The sequence below is a fragment of the Lynx canadensis genome, chromosome D4, assembly GCF_007474595.2.
Source record: "Lynx canadensis isolate LIC74 chromosome D4, mLynCan4.pri.v2, whole genome shotgun sequence".
Classification (NCBI taxonomy): domain Eukaryota; kingdom Metazoa; phylum Chordata; class Mammalia; order Carnivora; family Felidae; genus Lynx; species Lynx canadensis.
In genome coordinates, this window is record NC_044315.2 from 84,257,656 (window position 1) to 84,269,740 (window position 12,085).

General features: G+C 43.9%; 1 protein-coding gene across 8 annotated transcripts in view; it reads right to left on the bottom strand.

The window, feature by feature from the left end:
- MAPKAP1 (MAPK associated protein 1) overlaps positions 1-12,085 on the bottom strand; it is a 245,090-nt gene that overhangs the window by 29,657 nt on the left and 203,348 nt on the right. The window lies entirely within an intron of this gene.

Consider the following 12,085-nt stretch of genomic DNA (forward strand, 5'->3'; position numbering starts at 1 on the left):
ATATATATATATATATATTAAAAAAACCGTTCTAGTGATGAGGTCTGCCACACACTCCATTTCTATTTTATTTTCTGACTAAAGAAATCCCAAAGAGCGGTCAGACAAAGGCAGGAGACCATACAGACAACACCGGTCTTGTCTGCGGTCTTCACAGGAGACGATGCGGCACAGTTGCTTAACCCTGGTCATCACTGTGTGGTCTTTGGAAAAGATGAACTAGTATATTTTTATTAATTGAATGCTGGAATTTGTCATTAGACATATTTCAGGAATACCATATTTCAATCAGGCATAATGTCATAAGTCCAATGGACTCCGGCCGTTCAGGTCTAGATGATTTCAGGAGGGTGAGAATGTATCAGGAGACCAATTTCATTACATTTCACTTAAAATAGATTACGACTACCCAGTTACACTCTTCCCTCCAATTTGGCCATTAATTGTTAAAGATCTGGACATTTCTATAGTTCCCTGAGAGAAGAAAAGTACTTACGCCATGGCTGCTGGTAGCAAGTGCGTTGTTTTTTTTTTTTTTGGGTTTTTTTTGTCCCTCCTCCTCCTTCTTATTTTGACATTTATAACAGTCAAAACTGAGCAGAGCAAAATAAATGTGCATATCTCATATGTGGAATAAACCCTGCCCCACATTCCTTTCCCAGAAAGGGGGGGGGGGGGAATCATCACCAGAGAGACACAGCTTTAAAATTTTGTTCTACGGCCCTGCGACTCCTGAAGCCGTAGTCAGTCAATATTGTTAATGTACCTTGTTAATTTGATAGGATTTGTCAGGTAACTCCACTGGAAAATTATATAAAACTGTTCCAGATGAAAAGATGATAGTGACATGAATTAAAGTGATAGAACAATAGTGGAATATAAACCAGAAATGACACCCAAAGTGGCTGTTGATTTATTGCCGTACTGAGTTTGGTTCTGGGCTCCCATGTATATTAGTGCTACAAATCTGGGTCCATTTAGCAGAGGGATGCTCATACATACATCACCAGCTCCTGCTCCAAGCCAAGGTCACTCCCCATGGCATCAATCTTTTCAACAGAGCCTACTTCACAAAGCAGGACTTTTGTAACCATCTCAGATGTAACAGACTCTCGTCCTCTTTCATCTTTCTTTTATCATGTAAAGTACACTTTAACTTCTATTATTTTTATCTGCAAATTGTTACTGTATAGTTCATCCATTTTGGGCTGTATCTCTGCATCAATTGCCTACTCTCTGCATGGCCACAAAAACACTTTCCCAATGACGCCCTTTCTGGGGGTTATTGTGCAGTCACTGTTCGCAGAGGGGAACCCCAATTCTGGCGTTTGGGGATGAAGATGTGGGAGACTGAATGCATTAGGTTCAAGATGGGCAGGCAGGTGGAACACCATTTAAACAACTGGTGTGTTCCAAAAAAGTTGCCTGTAAATCAGATTTTTTCCGAATCAAATCACATTTTCCCACTGACTTCTAGTTCCAGAGATACTTTATATTCATTTTGGATTGATCTGTAATTGGCAGGAGCTCCCAACACTTTAGTCTGAAGTTTCTCTGCCCTGCAGGCTTTCAGTCAAGTAGTTAATGATCTGTAAAACACTCGCCTGCCTGGAGGAGTCACTATTTAAAGGAACCTGTAGGGGGATCTTTCCTGATGGGAAAAATCCTTTTGTACATTAAATAATCTCACTGTACTTGAGATGTGTGTGAGTCTCAGCTTCTTAACACAGGGCACACAGCCCACAGGAGCTGATCTGTGCTTGCTGGACAAGTGACAACCCTCTGCTTCTAGTTTGGCAGGCCCTGGGGCGGTTAGCCTTGGAGCCCATTCTCCTGGGCAGACCCAGAACCCACTGCTGAGGACAGTCTGCAGAATCTAGCCTGGAAGCAAACACAGACCTCTTCTGTCCCTGCCTTGGGGGTCCAAGGTCTCCTTCTTGGCTGGAAGGAGGAGGCAGCCTGGTGGAGAGGAGACCAGTTAGGAGGCTGGCACCACAGTCCACGCCAGGGGCAAAGAGGGGTGAACATTACCTGGCACCAAATATATGTTAGCATGGTTAAAAATCCTGTGTGCACGAATTCAAATCTCACAACGCCCGGATCAAATTGGTTACTGTATTTATCCCTATTTTATAGATGAGAAAATGGAAACCCAGGGCGGTTAAGTAACTTGCCCAAGATCACACAGCTAAAATGGGGCAAAGCTAGAATTTGGAGAAAGTCAGAAAATTTGGTCCCAAAATCTGCCCTCCCAGCCACTATGCTATTCTGCAAAAAACCATGCTTGGTATTTTCTATAACATGCGCTAGGAGAGGTGAAGGTACGTGTCCAAGTTTGGGAAGCTTTTAAGTGGAAAAGCCATTTCATGCCCAGAGAGATCTTGTTCCTAAGTATGGCACTTCCCACTGCTCTGCATGGACGCATTCAGTTGAGTTCCAGATGTAATGAGAAATTCTGCTCAGCTAGTCTTTAGTATCCTCTTTCAATGTTTTTTTTGTTTTTGTTTTTTTTAAAGTGGGGATGGACAGGAAGAGGAGAGAGAGAGAGAGAGGGAGAGAAACCCAAGCAGGCTCCACGCCATCAGGACAGGGTCCAATGTGGGGCTTGAACCCATGAACTATGAGATCATGACCTGAGCTGAAATCAAGAGTCAGACTCTTAACTGACTGAGCTCCCCCAGTGTCCTTTTTAAATTTTTACAAAGGAAAAAATAAACATTCAAATGTGCCAATAAATGCACACCTATTTTTGTTCAGACATGACAAACTGGAGCATGAAATCCTAGCAATATTCTTCTTTACGACCAATGAGCGTGGTTTTAATTTCCTTGGCTAAAGTTTTTGTGTAAAGTCACTGAAGGAAAGGCAGAGGCATTCCTTAAAGTGTCACACAGTATGTGTAAGTATTTCAAATTATAAACACATGTCTATGAAAACAAGGGAAGTTGGCTTTTGTGAAGTTTCCATTTCTCCAACTTAAATGGCCAACAAAGGAACAGTTAATCCAACTACGATGGACTACAACACAACCATGAAAAATTCTGTATGAGAAAAGCTTGGACTTGGAAAAATTCTTCTGAAGCTAAGTGAAAAGAGCAGGAAAAATATTTATAGAAAAGAGATCTAAAGGATATGTTCCCAACGGGAACAGTGTCAATTCTGGCTAGTAGGATTAGGTCCTTTCCTTTTCTGTGTTTTTACAAAACAAAAAATTCACCCGAAATAAAAACAAACATCATTTTAGGAGCTGACATTTTCTTGGTTTCTACTCGGAATTCAGTACCCTGAATCCGGTAACATAGTCATGAAGGCAAATCCTACATAAAGACCTACTTCCATCTAGCAGTTCTCAAGCACCCACGTGGCTGGGCTGCTGGGAAGGGCTCCCGTGGCTACATTATGGCCACCCTGGGGCCACTCTCACAAAACGCTGCCTGGCAGGGCTTCACCTGACCAGCTGTGGTAGGTGAGGAAGAGAGCATGAGGGCTGGCCCAAAGCGGACAGGGTCAGCCCCTTCCCTCAGAAATAAGTGAGGCCAACTGTCTCCTTTAACCAGCTCTCCCCCTACCCACTTATCCATAGCCATCCGTCATGACCTTTTCATGCTCCCACTTCTGACAGCTTCCAGATAGTGAGTCAAACCTCACTGGAAGCAAACTATCACGCCAACTGTCAAAGGTGGAAAACAATGCCTGATTGCTGTCCTAAGTCAATGCCAGCATATAAATCCTTCCCTAACAAGACAGCTCAAAATAAACAAAAATGCAACTCTAATGTATATACAACTCTCTGGGGGAAACTATTTGTCCAAGGCTTTAGAGTTATCACAAGGAGACCCTTGTCTGTTTTAACTACCCAAAAGATGTCCATAAAAGGAAATTAGCATGTATATCATCTTCTGCTAACAGACTGAATATCTACTTTGGGCAGCTCTGTGCTGGGTCCTTTTGTGTTGACCAACTTACTGAGAGCTTACTCACTTCTATCTGGAAGGCAGTAGAGCCCATTTTATATTTAAAGGCAGTATGTGCAGAGAGATTAGGGATAGAGACTTCAGAGTCAGAGAGTCCTGAGTTTGAATATCAGTTTCCTTAATTCCTAACTATGTGACTTTGGGCAAGGTGCTGTAAAATGGTGATGATAACAGAATCTACCTTCTGGGCTTTTGTGAGGATTAAATAAGACTTGTAAAGTGCTTGGAAATAGGGCTTCATATATCACTGTGACCTACACCACTATTTCTCATGACTATCATTATCAGGAGTTAGGCACTGGGCTAAGGGATGTGACACAGACCCTGTGCTGAAAGTCTGGACAGGGAGCACAAGGAGAGCCGGGAGGGATGTGAACAAGGGATCTGCTTGGCCCTAGTCTGGGGGCATTATCTCTGGGACCTGCTCTACATCACAGCCTTGGAAGAACCAGGATCCAGAATGACTGTCTGCCTGGGGAGACCAACATTCTCGCCCTCACGCATCCTTGCAATAACCTCCCATTACCAAGTGTCATTGGCCATACTTCTCTGCAACCTAGAGTCCATATTCGACACCAGGAAAACCGTTGTCACAGCTGGAGCAGTGGGACCACTCTTGCTAGGGGAACCCCCGGCACCTCCCAGCCACCTCCTAGGTCTCTAGATCTTGATTTTGGTGGCACATCCCCATTGTTGTCCTGGGTTAAGGTGCTTCTCCCTGGGTAAGCCTGAGCTTCCTCCTCTGTGAAAGGGGGTAACAAACAGTACCAGCTCCCAGGATGCCATGAAGATGGGGTGGCATAAGCATGTAAAACACTCAGCAGAATGCCTGGCACATAAGGGCTCGGGGTGCCTGGGTGGCTCAGTCGGTTAAGTGTCCAACTTTGGCTTAGGTCATGATCTCGTGGTCCGTGAGTTAGAGCCCTGTGTTGGGCTCTGTGCTGACAGCTCAGAGCCTGGAGCCTGCTTCAGATTCTGCGTCTCCTTCTCTCTCTCTGCGCCCTCGCCCTGTCCCCCCCACCCCCCGCGTCTCAAAAGTAAATAAACATTAAAACAAATTTTTAAAAAATAATAAGGGCTCAGGTTTTAAGTAAGATTATTACTGAGATGAACTGCAGAAAGGTGAAATGATGTACTTAGGCAGGGTGTATCAAGTCAGTAAATGGCAAAGCTGGGTTGAAAACCAGGTGTATCTGACCAACTCTGGGTTGTTTCCCCACCAGCTTGCCGCTTCCTACTGTCTCAGAGGCGCATGCTTGACTCCCAGGAGGCACAATCTCCCCTAAGGCACGCTTAAAATGCCCTTCTAAGAAGCTAAAACACCAGTTTGGCAAAAATTAGGGCATTTAATATTCCATGCCTCAGTGTATTTCCTCAGTTGTTATTTATTTGTTCAGACATCACGAGCTGTGGTTCATTCATCAATTTCCTACAACTTTGAATCTAAGACTAGAAAAGCTCCACTGTTGTTAAATCCTGGAGTAGTTTTTTATACAATTCTACAATCCTCTTGTCTTCGGGTTACCTAGAGCCTGTGAAAGCCTGGAAAAGCCCCTGGGAGTGCCACTGAACAACTCTTTGCTGGAGTGGATTGTGCTGAATCCACACAGCCAATCGATAGCATCCACAGAGCATTCAGGGAAGTCTTTGAAACTTGCCTGAATTTACACACAGGATCAGACACAAAGGCTGTTTGGGCTTAATGAGACCTCAGAGATCACCCAGTCTGGGGCTTTCATTCTCCATATGAAGAAATTGAGGCTCAGGGTGGGGATATGACTTGTCTGATGTCACCCATTAATGACAGCGCTGTACCCGTAATTCACGTCCCCAGACTATCAGGCCAGGGTTTAAACAGACCACCTCTCCTGTCTCAATGCATCAAGTTTATATAGTGGGTATATTCACATCATGAGCAAATGCAATACAGTATAAAAAGCACTGTCTCCCTAAGGGACCCAAAATAGGTAACAATACAATATTTTAGCCACAACTATAATGATACCCAGTGGAGCCTTACATTCTTGAGATCAAGTGGGGGTACTGGGCCCCAGAATCACTGGTTCCATTCAAGGGCTAATCATCTGAAACCTTTTGGGAACCATAGCTAAGAGCTACCAATTCCAATGTGTGGTCAGTTAGGGACTCGGTGACAAGTGTGAGTATACTTGACTAGGCCTTTATCCTTGGAATGAAAACTAAGCAGTGGCCTGAACAGGAATGAGTCCATGAATACACAGCTGTACACAGCACAGCATGGGCACAAGGGTGGAGCTGACTGGATGAGACCCGAGACTGTTCCACCCAGTAACACCTGTCCCTGGATGAGGACTAAGCTCTCTCTGTAAGAAGGCAAGATTTTGTACTGAGGGAGTTAGATTCCCAAACTAAACATGCTCCTGGCAAGTAGATGCTTCAGGTGAGCTTTCAGCGTCAGTTAGGAAGCAGTATGTCATTTCCTAAGAGCATTTGTGATTATCACCTACAGAGGATGGAAAGACCAGATCTTTCTCATGTTCAGGCCCTGGTATCATGTTGGAGCTCAAGTGCCGAGGTTGAGGGTCGGGTAAAAGGAATACAGAAGCTGGATGGACACTCCATTACCCTATTTCCATTAATTTCATTATGCCAATGGCTCTCCACTTTTCCCAGTTCTCAAGGCTTTCTCAACCATCTGAGGAACCTCATACACTGTCATTAGTAGCCCTGGAATACTCAACAGGTATTCTCAAAAGGGCAGATCTGGGAGCAAAGAATTAGAGGAAGGTACACAGTGAGAAAAAACCCCTAGAGCTTCTGACATTTCCTATCAGGGGATCTTCCCTCAACCCAAGTACTGCAGTAAGCACTAATGTGGTAAAATTTTTTTTTTTCTGGAGGCAGTCTTGATAGTATTTGTCCTGCTATTTCATAAGCTCATTAGTACTTGTTAAACTCTATTCCAAATTTTGGTTCAGAAAATGTTGTCACAACAGGGACAGAATAATCATATGATACTAGAATTGCCATCCTCAAATTACTCAATGGACCCAGGGATTTTGGAGCTAAGTGTGATGAATGTCTCTCATGATCATTTTCATGTGTCTGAATGGAGGAGGAGATCTCCTTAGTACTCAGTAAGAAAATGAAACAGAAATAGGAGGGAAAAATCAATTCACTTGCTAAGAACCTACATTTCCAGATTATGTAATTACTCGAACTATACTCTGCAGGTGCCCCAAGTGGAAAATAACAGGGGCAAATATTTTATTCATAGAGCCACACAGCACCAGAGTGAGCCCAAGGAGTAAAAAAAAAAAAAAAAAAAAAAAAAAAAAAAAAAGTGCAGGCCACAGCTGCTTGCTTTCACTCAGTCTTGTGTTATTAATGTGCTTCTTAAGTTTGCATGCTGTATATTAAAAAATAGCAATGTAATGAAGTCTTCCTTGAGTGCTGGCTTGTAGGTATTGACCAGGGGGTTAAATGGTAAGTGCAACAGGACAGATAAACCAGGTTAGACAATAGATGGCAAATATGCTGCCTCTCATCATGCTCAGGCTCAGGGCAGGCATTTTTAATCAATCACAGAGTTTCTTTATGTTGCCCTCAGACGCAGCTCCAGATGCTGCCTCAGCATAATGCTCTGGGCAGCCATTACAAACTTGATTGGAGTCAGTTTATGAGATGAAACCTCTCTGCCTTCTCTATGATATGTGCTATTGTACTTGATACTTTTGATAAATAACTACCATGATCACAAGTGTTACGATTATACATATGGATTGTTTTATGAAGAGATAGTGGAGGCGACCACGAAACCTTTCAGAGAGATTTTATGAAACAGTCTTTATCTGTAAATCCTATACAGAATCTGTACATCTTACACAGAATGATGTTAGGTTATATATGCAATTATGACGCAGATGGAATTCATGGTATATTACAGATTCAGTGACCTATAGCTTTGGTGCCATGGGGATAGGTCTATACTGACAAATGATAAAGGGAAGGGATCAAGTCAGCACAGTGGCACAACTGTCAAGGCACTTCTCAGCCTCAGACCCTATATCAGGGACTCCAAGCCAACCTTCCCAGTAAAAACAAGCCTTGGACCAAGAGATAAGGGGCAAGAAAGTCCTCTGGATGCCAAGATGCTGCATTTCCCAAACCCCACAATTACGGGGAGATTCTGACTAGCAGGCCCGGGATGAGATCAGGGACTTGGCGACTCTGATATACAGTCAGGGTCGCAATCGCTGCTCTGAGGTACTATGTAATTAAGAGGTACCCAACGGTGGTATCTTGGCCTTCTCTGCTCCGTTTCTTACGTGGATTTCTGGCAGCCTCTTGGCTAGTGCATCACAATCCGGCTTCTACCAGGCAGCCAACAAATACTTACTGACAGAACGCTATGGGTGTCCTAGATCCTGGTTGGCATCCATACTTGATCCTTTGAGTTTGATCTTCTCCAAACCCATTTCAAGCTCTCAGCCTTGGCATTTTTGGCCGCACACGTCCTAGTGCCTGATCCTATGGTCAGGCAGCCAGCATCAGACATATGGGTAGATCACATTAATGGAAATGACCTCAACGTGGTATAAGCTCAAGCAAGGGCTACACTTAAGGGCATCTGTACTTTTAGGCCCAACACAGAGAGGAAGCAGACAAAATGAAATATTCCAAGGACGTTTTCAAGGAATACACGAATGGTTAGGCATGACGGTTTTGTGTGGTAAACCTTCCAGGCTGGCACGGCAGGGATGGTGAATAGATTTCAACTTAAGAACCAACTTCAGGGGCGCCTGGGTGGCTTGGTCAGTTAAGCGTCCGACTCTTGGTTTCAGCTCAGGTCATGATCTCATGGTTTGTGGGCCTGAGCCCCTGTCGGGTTCTGTACTGACAGTGCAGAGCCTACTTGGGATTCTCTCCCTCTCCCCCTCCTGCCCTCTCTCTCAAAATAAATAAATAAACATTAAAACAAAAAACAAAAAAAGAACGAACTTGAACTGACTGCGAGGGCTCGCTTATAGGGTTGTGTTAGAAACGATTCTGAGGTCAGATCTGGGCCCAGAGGGAAGAAGGGCAGTGACTGACTGACAATGTGAACAGAGGATGGAACAGCGGTGTGCATGCTATGCTGACCCTGACCCCCAGATGCTAGGGCAGGGGGAAGAGTGAGGATGTGCAGAATCTCTGGAACTGGCCAACTAGAAGTAATCACTTCCTTCGTGAAGGAAACCATGAAACCTTTCAGAGAGATTATTTGAGACATCCATGGCTTGATGGATTGGGTTCGTTGTATGGGACTGGGCTTCAGTCCCAGTTCTGTTACTGGGACTGGATATCCCACTGTCTATCCTGATGGCTGGGGGGCGGGGGGGTGGAGGGAAGGAAAGTTAGTGCTTATTAAGTAATAGCTATGTGCCAGTAAACACTAAATTCTCTATATGCATCACATTACTTCACTTACTCCTCCAAGCCTTGGTTTTTTGTTATGAAATGGGAATAACATCATCACTGTTCTGTGTGGATTAAATAAGGTGATGGGGGGAAAGTTCACAGTACACTGAAAATTGTCCTAGAGCTAAAGAGTATTAGTGTGATGACAATTTGCATTCAAGGCATAACATAGTAGTTGGGTGCAGGACGAAGCTTTAGACAATCTGGATTCTGATCTCAGCTTCATTACTTGATGAGTAATTGTTCCCTATACCCTAGTTTCCTGATATAAAAAATGGAGATAATATCAGTACTATCCAGTAATAGTGATATAATTATAGGAGACAATGAATATAAGAGTGATCAGCGAAGTGCCTGGCACATAGCAAGCACTTGATAAATAACTGCCTTTAAAAATTGTAATTCTGGGGCACCTGGGTGGCTCAATCGTTAAGCATCTGACTTCATCTCACGGTTTGTGGGTTCGAGCCCCGCATCAGGCTCTGGGCTGACAGTGCAGAGCCTGCTTGGGATTCTTTCTCCTCTCTCTCTCTCTCTCTCTCTCTCTTTCTCTCCCTGCCCTTCCCCCACTTGTGCTTTTTTTCTCAAAAGAAATAAATAAACTGAAGAAAATTGTAATTCTTCTTAGTATTATTTACAAAGATCAGGTCTTTGCCGCAGGTTTCACTACGGGACTCCAATAAAGTTTTTCAATCACAGAAAAGTCTGGTGGAAAATCAGTTTAAGTTAGGGTCTTGCAGATCCAAATTTGCGTCCCTCCTCGCCTTTCTCAGAAGCAGATGGCAGATGGTGAAAACGGGAGCACGGGCCACGACTACCCGATCGGGAGACAAGCAGCTGTGATGGTGCCGCGGAGCTGGGGAATTCTGATCGCTGCTGCGTGCTCCTGCGTACCACTGACTCAGAGTGGACGGGGAGTTTTCTGTGGAATCAGCAGGGCTACTGGGGAAATGCCGCACACAGACACTTACCACTTAGAAGAACTTGCCACAGGGGGCAAGTGAAATCTCTGCTCTGACTGACACAGGATGGATGAGCAGAGGAGACCATCCATCAGTGTCAGGGAAGATCTGAAGCACCTGGCTAGTCAGTTGAAATAAAATAAATTATTTACTGATCTCAGAATCCAGCTGCTCACTCAAATGCTCATAAAAGTGCGTTGTTTGCTGCCCTGTCCTTTACAGTAGAGTCAGTTTTGGAAAGAAGGAATTCCTGGATTACTCTGCCGGTTTTTGTTGTCGTTACCGTTAAAATGAAAGGGTGTCACCTGCTTCGCGAGGGAAAGGGGATCTGAAGTTATAGAACTCATCTACATGGCAACAGGAAATGAGCTTATTTATTAATCACATGGTATAGTACTCACAGGCAGAGTTTATGTAATTGTCACAAAATTCCTTAGGACTAATATATGAAGTTCCTGTTCATAATGCTCTGTTTGTAAGACTGAGTGTAGATTCATAACTGAAACAGATATTCTGACAGTTGACTGTTCAGAAGCTCCTTGGAGCCATGACTCACCACCAGAGGGTGCCATGTGTACCACTGGAATCTTCCAGAGGTGACTGGGACCTGGTCTCTAGTCACACTTCTGAGAACCACTGCTCCAGGGAGAGATACCCTCACCACTGTCATCATCCACTTCTACCTGACAAGTGTCCTCCACCGTGGCTACAAGTGAAACTCTGCCAACAGAGCCACTACCTAATCTAAGTGATCTGGCTAATTTCAAGATGGTAGACTTGGACAGAAAGCAATGGGCAAAATAAGTAACAGTGACAACAGTAACAACAACTAAGATGAGCCTCCTTTCAGAATACAGCTTCTCTGGGCCAAACACTTTATTTTATTCTACCTTGAAAGGTAAACATTAGAATTCCCATTTTACAGATGACAAAAACTAAGCCTGAAAAGGGACTTGTCCAAGGAGACACTGGGGGTAAGTGGTAATGCTGGGATTTATTTTTTTATTTTTTATTTAAAAAAATTTTTTTTAACGTTTATTTATTTTTGAGACAGAGAGAGACAGAGCATGAACGGGGGAGGGTCAGAGAGAGGGAGACACAGAATCTGAAACAGGCTCCAGGCTCTGAGCTGTCAGCACAGAGCCCGACGCGGGGCTCGAACTCACGGACCGCGAGATCATGACCCAAGCCAAAGTCGGCCGCTTAACTGACTGAGCCACCCAGGCGCCCTGGTAATGCTGGGATTTAAACCCAATCCTGACTACAGAGTTGGGCTCTTCCCACAGATCCTTTTGTGGACTTCTTCCTTTAAATGAATATACATGTCAGAATCTAATGAATTAAAGTTTGGCTTTTTTGCCTTTGGAAAAAAAAAACAGGGAAAGAAGCTCACGGTCTTGGTAATCTTTCCAAAGCACTGCTTTTTTACCTTGGGGATGGGTGGATTTACTGATTGTGCTCCCTGGGAAAATCCCTGCCTTGTAGCCTGGACCTCTGTCTTGGCTGCAATCCGGCTACTTACTGGGCTCCTTAAAACCAGACCCACTCCTTTGTTACTGGGAAGGTACTGTACGCAAACCCAAACTAGATGTCTGAGTAGCATTCTTATTTTAGTAAACTTTTAACTGAAAATATATCAACAGAAAATGCATGAGTTGTAAGAGTATCTATAACTTGATTTTTTCTTAAAAAAATTTTTTTTTGCTGTTT